The 14,327-nt window shown below is 33.3% G+C and overlaps 2 pseudogenes; both read left to right on the top strand.

Annotated features, from left to right (window-relative positions):
- Positions 1–3,956: 3,956 nt before the first annotated feature.
- On the top strand, positions 3,957–7,486 carry LOC120172198 (annotated as a pseudogene).
- Positions 7,487–8,063: 577 nt separating this feature from the next.
- LOC120172197 lies at positions 8,064–13,045 on the top strand (annotated as a pseudogene).
- Positions 13,046–14,327: the final 1,282 nt, after the last annotated feature.

The following is a 14,327-nucleotide window of genomic DNA, read 5'->3' as shown; positions in this document are numbered from 1 at the left end:
TCTTAGTGCATCCGCCACTGATCCTCACGAATGAATATGCCAAGGGTTCCGAAGATAACAACTTCGAAACCGAATCTTCTTCAGCTAGTTCAAGCCAAGAACCAGTCCAATTCAGATGCTCAATCGTACCCTGGTGGGCATTGTTCATGAGAACGTATCTTCCTGGTTAATGCCTGCCTAACTCAATCCATTAAAACTATACATTTTTTTATTAATCAGGGATAAATATAAGTCAATATCTATTCAAAGATAACTCTCAATCATTTGACATTAAATACCAACACCCTTGGCATTCCTAGTGCAAAAATTATATATTGTTTCCAAAACGGGATTGGTGTGATAATGTGGAGGAAATCCGAAGATTTCGATAACATGAGGAAGCTTGCAGATGAGGCAAGCTTCTTGTGAAGATCAGACTGCAACTTCTCACAAAACTGGAATTTCTTTAATGTCTTTTAATTTTGTTTTCTTTGCTTTGAGTGTTGGTCTCTTACTCGCATTGATTAAGCCTTTTATTCGGTTAAATTATTTGTGAGTAATGATGATGATTGCTTAGTGGTGGGTGGATTTTGACAAAGTATTTTGGGAGTTCATTTAAAACGGTTTTAAAATTTTAAAATTTAAAAAAAATTGAAAGAAAATGTAATTTAAAAAATTAAAATTTAACAACAAAAATTAAAGGATATACATTAAAATTTTTAAAACATGAGGATCAAATGTTACTTTTCAAAATTATTAATAAATAGGGATGTGGCAACACTCGATGGTTCATGTAAAATTAAGAGTATATAGTCAATGAAAAATATTACAAAATTATGGATCATGATAAATTGTTTAGGAAAATTGAGTGAATATTATAGAAATTGGTAAAATCATTGACAACCGTTAACGATTTATATGTTTTATTGTAATTTTACGATTAATTGTAAATAAATAAAAATATAAGAGAATCCCTTCTAGTAAAAGGATGAGTTTAAGGAATTATTATTAAAATATAAATTTAAGAAATTCAATTTTAGCTTTAATTATATTGTAAAATTTCCAAAAAAAAAAAATTAAAAAAATTGTACATTTTACATAGTACAAAGGCAAATACAAATTTTCAATTTGCCATGCCATATTATTAAAATAGATATTATTAAATTTCGTAACAACTATTTACTTACGTCAAGTTATCTTATGAGTAGTTAGTTTTATTTATTATTTATTATGATTTAAAAGCTTTGTGTAAGTGTGATCTGATTGGATATCTTTATATTGATTTTATTTTTTTAACAAATATTTTTAACAATAATAACAAAAGTATCAATATTATTATAAAATAATCATAATTAAATATTGAGAGATCAAATTGTCTAATTTAAAATTTGTAAGAGTATATTAAATATTTAAATTTGAATTTTAAAATTAAGAAATAATTTATTTAATATTTAAATTTATAAAGACTTCATTATACTAATTTATTTATTTTTCAAAAGCGATCAGATTATTTAATTAGAGAGAAATGAGAGTATGTTAAATATAATTGGAATGAAATATTAAAAGATATCGAATTATATAACATAAAACCTATAGACTTTAATTTTAATATAAAAAATAATTTATTTGATATTTAAGCAAAAAAAAAGTGTAATAACAAAATATAGCTGGGAGTGGGGATGGCAACAGGTCGGGTTCGGGCCGGGTATTGATCCCCCGTCCCCGTCTTCGTTTAAAAAATCCAAACCCGTTCCTGCTTAAAAAATCGCGGAGATTTAAATGAGATACCCATCGGGTAATCAGAGAAAACCGTGGGGAAACGGATATCCCCGTTTAACATAAACGGTTATTTAAACGGGGTATCGGGCCAGGTATATATATATATATAAATTAAACATATAAATATTATATATATTTTTTAATTTAAATTAAATTTATTAATATTATATATATATATATATATATAATTATTATTTTTAATATTTATCGGGACGAGTAATCGGGGCGAAAATTACTAAAGCCGTCCCCATTTAATTAGGTTTTCAATTTTTCCAGTCGAGTTCAAATTTTTTGTCATCCTAATTTTGGATCTTGTCAGTATTGGCTGAGGGCAACGTTTTGACAAAATAATATTTTTAATGCATTAAATATTTTAATGGCCTAATTTCATAATATGTCCCTAATGTTTCACTTCATAGTTATTTTGATCCCGAATCTTTATAACGTACCTCATCTCAAATTGACCAACAAATTATTGTATTAGGATTGGTTTGAGATTGCATTAATTTGAGTTTTAATTTTTTATTTAAATTATATTTATTATTTTAATAATTTAATATGATTATAAAAATAATCTTTATTTTAAAAAAATAACATTTTATTTTACTATTAAATTCGTTTGAAGGGTTATTAGACACCCGATTGAATGGATGTTGTATATTTAATTAATTATTATAATTTATGAGTCTCGGTGAATTAAATATCAGATGTTTCAATTTAAATAATAATTTTAGTAGAAGAGATTAACATGTTTTTAAAAAATAATTTGGATTCGAATAGCTTCATATATTATCTTTTAATTATGTTAAATTTAATAAAAATAAGGGTTAACTACACATATAATCACTTATGTTTGTGTTTTATCCACTTTTAATTATTGATTTCAAAATACATAAGATATAGTCACCTTCGTTTTTATTTAAATAATATTTGGTCACCACATGTTTACCGCCGTTAGACCACTAACGATTTGTTGAGCTGGCATGAAAGGGTAAACTACAGATTTGGTCACTTTTGTTTCAATTTTATAATTGTATGGTTACTCGGTTCAAAAAACATAAGTTTTAGTCACTTACGTTATCGTTTTATTAAGATTTGATCACTAAGACGTTAGATGTCGTAAGTTTGATGATCTGACATGTTAATAAAAAGGTTTAATTTTTATTTTAACCCATGAACTTTAGATAAATTACTACTCATGGGTCTTTTTGTAAATCTAAAATGATTTAGGGATAAAATATCAATTTATCCCTTTTTTTCATATGTTTTCTTCTCCAGCCCTATCTTCTCTGCCCCTCCCCCTGCTTCTTCTGGGTTTTGTTTTTCTATTTGGGTCGTTGAAATATTGATTATCCCAACCTTAAATCAAATTACTTCTAAACCAAAGCCACAAAAGATAGAAGAAGGGATGAAGCTACAAGCGGAGGAGTACAAATTTAGCAAGAATTGTTTAATTTCATTGCATATTATTAGGGGAATATATAGTTTTGATGTTTTAAAAATGTAGAGAAACACTTGATGCTTCAAATTGTGAAGTCATTCACATTACTGAAATTGAGACAACCTTCATTGTTTTTACAAAGATTTGTTTATCCTTGGGAATGCATAATGAGCTAAACAAAGGCGTTTTAAGTTTGATCCATATATAATCTCATATCCAAGATCAACAATGATCTTAAAAATAAAATAAAAAATTTACAAATCAAACTAGAAGAATTAAAAAAGAAAAATTTGATTTGCAAAATTTACTTTCAAAGGTCAATGACGACCCTCAAAAGAAAATTGATGATCTTAAAGCTTCTTTTGATAAATTTGGAATAAAACGTTTTGAAAATAGAGAAAATTCAAAATCCAACTTTATTAGAAAAAATTTTAAAAACTACAATCATAGAGGTCACCGAAGAACCTCTAATGGAAAAATCGTTTTAATTTAATTTAGTTTAATTTTATAATTAATACTATTTTATTTTATATGTAAGTTATTATTTGAAGACTGCATATGAAGTCTGTTCAACTATGGACTTATTTATTTATTTATATATGCATTATATTTTAACTTTATTTTTAATTTTCTGATTACCGGAGGTCTTCCATTCTATCTAGCTTTGGATGCAGCTTACTACCTTACCTCTTCCTTTCCCATTATATATAGGAATAAGGTTTTATTAGTGTTGTTATTTGAAAGGAAGTATACTATTTATAAATAATTTCTCCCATTCTTTCTTTTTCAGGTATCCTTAACTTGCAGATGCCAAAAGAAACAACGGCAACATTGAATCCGAAATGCCGGCTCTCTCCGATAACCCCAACTCCTCGGCGCGGTTATTGGCGGCCCGAGGCGGAGCGGCGGTTGCTTGAGGCGGAGGATCGTTTGAGGGAAGCAGAGGATGAGCTCCATAGGCGTCAGAGGACGGCCGCGTGCGGCGATTCCCCTCCGTGTGACCACGCCGATGACTCATGCGTGGCCAACGCTATTGGAAATCTTTGCCAAAGCTTTCTCCTTTCTTATGGTGTTAGAGTAGGTATCGGGTTTCTTCTTCGCGGTTTCAAGCTCGCAAGAGGAATGTCTTATTCCTCGCTCCTTGTTCTCAAGGTTAGGGTTCTTTTTAAGTCAATTTCATAAAAGCTTTTCCTTTTGACTTGGTTGTTTTGTAAATTCTAAAATGTTTATTGGCAATGTATTTTGTATTTCCTTTCATATACGTAAAAAGTGCTTGATTACATGGGTTTAATGCATGATTATGTACACTGTCTTCTTGGAAGGATTGAATTTTTTTTCACTGTACTTTTCTTGGTTAGTACATAAAACAACCTCCTTTTTGGATTAGATTTTGAGGCCATTTATTGTTGAATGTGATTAGATTATTGTTGGGCAAAATTTCTCGGGTTTTGGGTTTTATAATTTAGCTTTGCTAAGAATTATCAGTGTAAGAATGCACTGAAATGTGTTATTAAAAATGCTGAATTTGGTTTTCCAGCAACTTGTCTCAGAGAAAGATTTGATTGTGAGAGAGGAAGCATGCCGCATTGGTTTACTTTTTGGTGGCTTCACTGGTTCATACCATGCGATTCGATGTTTACTGAGAAAATTTAGAAAGAAAGAGACACCAATGAATGCGTAAGTTTGCTATAAATGACTGATTTGCTTTTGATGAGTAACTCACTATGGTAAATGTTGAGTTGAAATAATTGACAACTGTCTATGCATGCAATAGCATTTTCACTATCTTATATTTAAGGTGGTGTTAGAAAGAATTTTAGCAGGTTCCATTGCGGGATTTTCTATTTTAGCTTTAGATGATTCACATCGAAGGTGAACACTTTCATTGTATCTTTTGGCTAGAGTAGCTCAGGTAAATGAATGCACTTTTAAATAGTAAATTTGCATAGTGATTTGACATTGTGGGTTCTAGTTCCCTTATTTACTGTCTAATATTTTGTTTCACTCCTCAGTGTCCTTATAATTATGCAAAGTCAAAAAATAAGTTTCACTTATGGGGAAGCCATTGGAGGCATGGGGACTCCCTGCTCTTTCCTTTAGCTTGCGCCCAGGTAATATAAAGTTCATAATGATTTTTGTATCTAGATGTTCATACTATATTTATCTTTGTCCATCAGTTGATGATAAAACATTTATAACACTAGGAATTGCTCAGTTTAGTGAGTTAAAGGTGCCAAAGAGAAGCTCAAGCTAAATTCTAGAGAAATACTACTAAACATAACTTTTATATATGTAACATTCTGGAAGTGTAACTAATTCTGTTTTGTTCTTATGATTTATGAAACCGTGTGAAGTTTACCTCCAATTCATTTGCTTCAGAGTGTATTTTTCCAATTTGAAAGTTAATATTTAGTGATTCAATTATCTAACAAATTGGAATTTTCTTCTGAGGTTAAAAAATGATTGGAGAATTTATTGTGCTTTCATATCTTCTTTTCATTTAGTAGAGTTTGGTCAATGTAGTTTCTTCATCCGGTCTTACTAATTTATGCTCATACCAGATTATGTACGCATTTGTGATGCGTCCTGAAAGCTTGCCTAAATCATATAAAGATTTTATTCAGAAGACTGGTCCTGTTGCTGCTCCTGTATAAAAGGCTGTAAAGGAGAATTGTTGAGGTGGGCCAGTAGATGTTGCAGCTATATCAGCCTACATAAATAGCCGAAGGAAGTCCAATAATGTGAAGTTGGGTGAGTTCCCATCAATTATTCCTTGTTCTGTTATTTATCCAGACACAAATTCTTGTCTTGCGCACAATGCCAAGTCGCATCAGCTACATTCAGGAAAACATTCCCCCTATACTTCTCTTTGACTTTTGTGCCATTTGTGGTTCTGGACCTACAAAAGGTATATCTTTGCATTATATATTGGTTTTCCTTTCTTCGTCCATGAAAGTGGAGGGAGATCTTGGTGTTGTGTTTTGCTTTTGAGCTTCCTTCATATGCCTTACAACAATGAAGCAAACGATAAAATAATGGCCTTGATGCATTTTGAGATCTGTATGTGCTTTACTTTTTGGTCAAATATGTCTGTCTGTCTGGTTTAGTAATTTTTTTAAAAATAAAATCGTCAATCTGGTTTAGTAAAAATCCATACTAAAATGTAAAAGTCAATCTGCTGTACGAAAATCTGTTTTAGTAAATTTTGTAGTATGGAGTGGGAAGGATGGGTATTATTCTCTGTTAATCTTCCTATAGTCAGATTGAAAGTTGTTATGCGAGGTAAAATGGGAGAATAAATTTGGTAGTTTATCCTTTTGTAACCGAGACAATTTCTTGCAGTTGATTTTGCAAGCTTCTTTTTACTCCACTTGAGCAGATACTACACACACACTGAGAATCTAGCGATGCATAGATTCCATTCCAATGAGATTTCAGTTTTGGAACTGATCTTCCGTGTATTTTGTTTGTTTATCTTGCATCGTCACGATATGCATCTAGTTTATGGATACCCTTGCCCGTGGCTGTTGGCTTACTGTTAAAGGTGCTGTTCAATCAACATCTTTCTTGTCTGCATTTGTTGGAATTTTTCAGGTAACTTGTTTCTTGTTTCTCATTCACTGTTCCCTTTCGTTAATATCGGTATTATATGTTCCTTGAAGATTTTGCTTGTGCAATTCAAGGCAGTTATATGCATGCATAGAAAGATTGCATTGACAGACCACAAGCTGGTATATTGGGTTGCTGATGCTTTATCGGGTCTTTCAATATTACTGGAGAAAAAAAACTAGACGCAGTGAACTTGCTCTATATGTTCTTCCACGAGCTGGAGAGTCATGGTGGAATATTTTAGTAAACCAGCACCTGCTTCCCAATGTTAAAAATGCTGAGGTAGTTTTCTTTCTCATGAGAGCTTCAATGTCAGTCTAAGTGAAAAATTATGCCTGTAGTTAGATATTAATAACCAACTTCGTTCTTAATGTATCTACTACTGCATAATTATATTGTTACCTGAGTCAATTGTTTTCGTATAAATTTGGTTCCTTACTTGATGCTTCCAATCTGTTACAGGTTGTCTTATTTTGTGCATGCATGGGAGGAATCATGTACTATCTAGAACATGAGCCAGATACCACGGCTCGATTCCTTAGAGGTCTAATCCGACGCTTCCTGACTAGCAGAATAAGCAATCCTGGTCCTTCGTCTAGTCTGATAGCTTCCTATGCCTACTTGCATAATTTTGAGGCCACGAACAAACCAAAAGTTCAGGAATGCATAATGAGCTAAACAAAGGCGTTTTAAGTTTGATCCATATATAATCTCATATCCAAGATCAACAATGATCTTAAAAATAAAATAAAAAATTTACAAATCAAACTAGAAGAATTAAAAAAGAAAAATTTGATTTGCATAATTTACTTTCAAAGGTCAATGACGACCCTCAAAAGAAAATTGATGATCTTAAAGCTTCTTTTGATAAATTTGGAATAAAACGTTTTGAAAATAGAGAAAATTCAAATCCAACTTTATTAGAAAAAATTTTAAAAACTACAATCATAGAGGTCACCGAAGAACCTCTAATGGAAAAAATCGTTTTAATTTAATTTAGTTTAATTTTATAATTAATACTATTTTATTTTATATGTAAGTTATTATTTGAAGACTGCATATGAAGTCTGTTCAACTATGGACTTATTTATTTATATATGCATTATATTTTAACTTTATTTTTAATTTTCTGATTACCGGAGGTCTTCCATTCTATCTAGCTTTGGATGCAGCTTACTACCTTACCTCTTCCTTACCCATTATATATAGGAATAAGGTTTTATTAGTGTTGTTATTTGAAAGGAAGTATACTATTTATAAATAATTTCTCCCATTCTTTCTTTTTCAGGTATCCTTAACTTGCAGATGCCAAAAGAAACAACGGCAACATTGAATCCGAAATGCCGGCTCTCTCCGATAACCCCAACTCCTCGGCGCGGTTATTGGCGGCCCGAGGCGGAGCGGCGGTTGCTTGAGGCGGAGGATCGTTTGAGGGAAGCAGAGGATGAGCTCCATAGGCGTCAGAGGACGGCCGCGTGCGGCGATTCCCCTCCGTGTGACCACGCCGATGACTCATGCGTGGCCAACGCTATTGGAAATCTTTGCCAAAGCTTTCTCCTTTCTTATGGTGTTAGAGTAGGTATCGGGTTTCTTCTTCGCGGTTTCAAGCTCGCAAGAGGAATGTCTTATTCCTCGCTCCTTGTTCTCAAGGTTAGGGTTCTTTTTAAGTCAATTTCATAAAAGCTTTTCCTTTTGACTTGGTTGTTTTGTAAATTCTAAAATGTTTATTGGCAATGTATTTTGTATTTCCTTTCATATACGTAAAAAGTGCTTGATTACATGGGTTTAATGCATGATTATGTACACTGTCTTCTTGGAAGGATTGAATTTTTTTTCACTGTACTTTTCTTGGTTAGTACATAAAACAACCTCCTTTTGGATTAGATTTTGAGGCCATTTATTGTTGAATGTGATTAGATTATTGTTGGGCAAAATTTCTCGGGTTTTGGGTTTTATAATTTAGCTTTGCTAAGAATTATCAGTGTAAGAATGCACTGAAATGTGTTATTAAAAATGCTGAATTTGGTTTTCCAGCAACTTGTCTCAGAGAAAGATTTGATTGTGAGAGAGGAAGCATGCCGCATTGGTTTACTTTTTGGTGGCTTCACTGGTTCATACCATGCGATTCGATGTTTACTGAGAAAATTTAGAAAGAAAGAGACACCAATGAATGCGTAAGTTTGCTATAAATGACTGATTTGCTTTTGATGAGTAACTCACTATGGTAAATGTTGAGTTGAAATAATTGACAACTGTCTATGCATGCAATAGCATTTTCACTATCTTATATTTAAGGTGGTGATAGAAAGAATTTTAGCAGGTTCCATTGCGGGATTTTCTATTTTAGCTTTAGATGATTCACATCGAAGGTGAACACTTTCATTGTATCTTTTGGCTAGAGTAGCTCAGGTAAATGAATGCACTTTTAAATAGTAAATTTGCATAGTGATTTGACATTGTGGGTTCTAGTTCCCTTATTTACTGTCTAATATTTTGTTTCACTCCTCAGTGTCCTTATAATTATGCAAAGTCAAAAAATAAGTTTCACTTATGGGGAAGCCATTGGAGGCATGGAAACTCCCTGCTCTTTCCTTTAGCTTGCGCCCAGGTAATATAAAGTTCATAATGATTTTTTTATCTAGATGTTCATACTATATTTATCTTTGTCCATCAGTTGATGATAAAACATTTATAACACTAGGAATTGCTCAGTTTAGTGAGTTAAAGGTGCCAAAGAGAAGCTCAAGCTAAATTCTAGAGAAATACTACTAAACATAACTTTTATATATGTAACATTCTGGAAGTGTAACTAATTCTGTTTTGTTCTTATGATTTATGAAACCGTGTGAAGTTTACCTCCAATTCATTTGCTTCAGAGTGTATTTTTCCAATTTGAAAGTTAATATTTAGTGATTCAATTATCTAACAAATTGGAATTTTCTTCTGAGGTTAAAAAATGATTGGAGAATTTATTGTGCTTTCATATCTTCTTTTCATTTAGTAGAGTTTGGTCAATGTAGTTTCTTCATCCGGTCTTACTAATTTATGCTCATACCAGATTATGTACGCATTTGTGATGCGTCCTGAAAGCTTGCCTAAATCATATAAAGATTTTATTCAGAAGACTGGTCCTGTTGCTGCTCCTGTATAAAAGGCTGTAAAGGAGAATTGTTGAGGTGGGCCAGTAGATGTTGCAGCTATATCAGCCTACATAAATAGCCGAAGGAAGTCCAATAATGTGAAGTTGGGTGAGTTCCCATCAATTATTCCTTGTTCTGTTATTTATCCAGACACAAATTCTTGTCTTGCGCACAATGCCAAGTCGCATCAGCTACATTCAGGAAAACATTCCCCCTATACTTCTCTTTGACTTTTGTGCCATTTGTGGTTCTGGACCTACAAAAGGTATATCTTGCATTATATATTGGTTTTCCTTTCTTCGTCCATGAAAGTGGAGGGAGATCTTGGTGTTGTGTTTTGCTTTTGAGCTTCCTTCATATGCCTTACAACAATGAAGCAAACGATAAAATAATGGCCTTGATGCATTTTGAGATCTGTATGTGCTTTACTTTTTGGTCAAATATGTCTGTCTGTCTGGTTTAGTAATTTTTTTAAAAATAAAATCGTCAATCTGGTTTAGTAAAAATCCATACTAAAATGTAAAAGTCAATCTGCTGTACGAAAATCTGTTTTAGTAAATTTTGTAGTATGGAGTGGGAAGGATGGGTATTATTCTCTGTTAATCTTCCTATAGTCAGATTGAAAGTTGTTATGCGAGGTAAAATGGGAGAATAAATTTGGTAGTTATCCTTTGTAACCGAGACAATTTCTTGCAGTTGATTTTGCAAGCTTCTTTTACTCCACTTGAGCAGATACTACACACACACTGAGAATCTAGCGATGCATAGATTCCATTCCAATGAGATTTCAGTTTTGGAACTGATCTTCCGTGTATTTTGTTTGTTTATCTTGCATCGTCACGATATGCATCTAGTTTATGGATACCCTTGCCCGTGGCTGTTGGCTTACTGTTAAAGGTGCTGTTCAATCAACATCTTTCTTGTCTGCATTTGTTGGAATTTTTCAGGTAACTTGTTTCTTGTTTCTCATTCACTGTTCCCTTTCGTTAATATCGGTATTATATGTTCCTTGAAGATTTTGCTTGTGCAATTCAAGGCAGTTATATGCATGCATAGAAAGATTGCATTGACAGACCACAAGCTGGTATATTGGGTTGCTGATGCTTTATCGGGTCTTTCAATATTACTGGAGAAAAAAAACTAGACGCAGTGAACTTGCTCTATATGTTCTTCCACGAGCTGGAGAGTCATGGTGGAATATTTTAGTAAACCAGCACCTGCTTCCCAATGTTAAAAATGCTGAGGTAGTTTTCTTTCTCATGAGAGCTTCAATGTCAGTCTAAGTGAAAAATTATGCCTGTAGTTAGATATTAATAACCAACTTCGTTCTTAATGTATCTACTACTGCATAATTATATTGTTACCTGAGTCAATTGTTTTCGTATAAATTTGGTTCCTTACTTGATGCTTCCAATCTGTTACAGGTTGTCTTATTTTGTGCATGCATGGGAGGAATCATGTACTATCTAGAACATGAGCCAGATACCACGGCTCGATTCCTTAGAGGTCTAATCCGACGCTTCCTGACTAGCAGAATAAGCAATCCTGGTCCTTCGTCTAGTCTGATAGCTTCCTATGCCTACTTGCATAATTTTGAGGCCACGAACAAACCAAAAGTTCAGGAATGCATAATGAGCTAAACAAAGGCGTTTTAAGTTTGATCCATATATAATCTCATATCCAAGATCAACAATGATCTTAAAAATAAAATAAAAAATTTACAAATCAAACTAGAAGAATTAAAAAAGAAAAATTTGATTTGCATAATTTACTTTCAAAGGTCAATGACGACCCTCAAAAGAAAATTGATGATCTTAAAGCTTCTTTTGATAAATTTGGAATAAAACGTTTTGAAAATAGAGAAAATTCAAAATCCAACTTTATTAGAAAAAATTTTAAAAACTACAATCATAGAGGTCACCGAAGAACCTCTAATGGAAAAATCGTTTTAATTTAATTTAGTTTAATTTTATAATTAATACTATTTTATTTTATATGTAAGTTATTATTTGAAGACTGCATATGAAGTCTGTTCAACTATGGACTTATTTATTTATTTATATATGCATTATATTTTAACTTTATTTTTAATTTTCTGATTACCGGAGGTCTTCCATTCTATCTAGCTTTGGATGCAGCTTACTACCTTACCTCTTCCTTACCCATTATATATAGGAATAAGGTTTTATTAGTGTTGTTATTTGAAAGGAAGTATACTATTTATAAATAATTTCTCCTATTCTTTCTTTTTCAGGTATCCTTAACTTGCAGATGCCAAAAGAAACAACGGCAACATTGAATCCGAAATGCCGGCTCTCTCCGATAACCCCAACTCCTCGGCGCGGTTATTGGCGGCCCGAGGCGGAGCGGCGGTTGCTTGAGGCGGAGGATCGTTTGAGGGAAGCAGAGGATGAGCTCCATAGGCGTCAGAGGACGGCCGCGTGCGGCGATTCCCCTCCGTGTGACCACGCCGATGACTCATGCGTGGCCAACGCTATTGGAAATCTTTGCCAAAGCTTTCTCCTTTCTTATGGTGTTAGAGTAGGTATCGGGTTTCTTCTTCGCGGTTTCAAGCTCGCAAGAGGAATGTCTTATTCCTCGCTCCTTGTTCTCAAGGTTAGGGTTCTTTTTAAGTCAATTTCATAAAAGCTTTTCCTTTTGACTTGGTGTTTTGTAAATTCTAAAATGTTTATTGGCAATGTATTTGTATTTCCTTTCATATACGTAAAAAGTGCTGATTACATGGGTTTAATGCATGATTATGTACACTGTCTTCTTGGAAGGATTGAATTTTTTTTCACTGTACTTTCTGGTTAGTACATAAAACAACCTCCTTTTGGATAGATTTTGAGGCCATTTATTGTTGAATGTGATTAGATTATTGTTGGGCAAAATTCTCGGGTTTTGGGTTTTATAATTTAGCTTTGCTAAGAATTATCAGTGTAAGAATGCACTGAAATGTGTTATTAAAAATGCTGAATTTGGTTTTCCAGCAACTGTCTCAGAGAAAGATTTGATTGTGAGAGAGGAAGCATGCCGCATTGGTTTACTTTTTGGTGGCTTCATGGTTCATACCATGCGATTCGATGTTTACTGAGAAAATTTAGAAAGAAAGAGACACCAATGAATGCGTAAGTTTGCTATAAATGACTGATTTGCTTTGATGAGTAACTCACTATGGTAAATGTTGAGTTGAAATAATTGACAACTTCTATGCTGCAATAGCATTTTCACTATCTTATATTAGGTGGTGAGAAAGAATTTTAGCAGGTTCCATTGCGGGATTTCTATTTTAGCTTTAGATGATTCACATCGAAGGTGAACACTTTCATTGTATCTTTTGGCTAGAGTAGCTCAGGTAAATGAATGCACTTTTAAATAGTAAATTTGCATAGTGATTTGACATTGTGGGTTCTAGTTCCCTTATTTACTGTCTAATATTTTGTTTCACTCCTCAGTGTCCTTATAATTTGCAAAGTCAAAAATAAGTTTCACTTATGGGGAAGCCATTGGAGGCATGGAAACTCCCTGCTCTTTCCTTTAGCTTGCGCCCAGGTAATATAAAGTTCATAATGATTTTTTTATCTAGATGTTCATACTATATTTATCTTTGTCCATCAGTTGATGATAAAACATTTATAACACTAGGAATTGCTCAGTTTAGTGAGTTAAAGGTGCCAAAGAGAAGCTCAAGCTAAATTCTAGAGAAATACTACTAAACATAACTTTTATATATGTAACATTCTGGAAGTGTAACTAATTCTGTTTTGTTCTTATGATTTATGAAACCGTGTATTGATATTGATGGAACTTTGAGGCCTGGGAGCGATAGATATTCAAGAAAAACATACTATAAGATAGATAATCAGTAAGATGAGAGAGAGTGTCAGGGAGAAAGTGGGAGAGAGAGAGAGGTTTTCAGTTGGTCAGTTTTCCGGTGAGGAGTGGACGGTTTTCGTTGACAATCTGAGTAAAAGGGTAACTAGGAAAACTCTTAAGGAAATTTTTCATCAACAGGGGAGTGTTGTTCGTGTCTACATTCCGAATAATTCCAACAAGCCGAATTATAGAAATTATACGTTTGCTTTCGTCCAGTTTGCTAATGAGGATGGGTTGTTGAGGGCGATAGCAAAAATTAATGGTATCTGGATTGATGGTAAGAAAATATCAGTAGGAGTTGCTAAGTACCAGAAGAAGAGACTAAGCAGGCTGTTAGAAGTAACGACAGTAAGGAAGTTGATAAGTGGAAAAGGATACGCATCGGAGTAGAAGAGCTGGACCAGAATCTTATAGCCGACTGAGAGATGAGAGATCTTACAAGGAGGCGTTAGCGTCTTGGATGGAAGGAGAGAAGGTCCGGCGTCTAAAGTGATTTGGGA

Source organism: Hibiscus syriacus, unplaced genomic scaffold (assembly GCF_006381635.1).
Source record: "Hibiscus syriacus cultivar Baekdansim isolate YM2019G1 unplaced genomic scaffold, ASM638163v2 tig00111847_pilon, whole genome shotgun sequence".
NCBI classification, from domain to species: domain Eukaryota; kingdom Viridiplantae; phylum Streptophyta; class Magnoliopsida; order Malvales; family Malvaceae; genus Hibiscus; species Hibiscus syriacus.
This window is presented reverse-complemented; position numbering and strand designations above follow the sequence as displayed.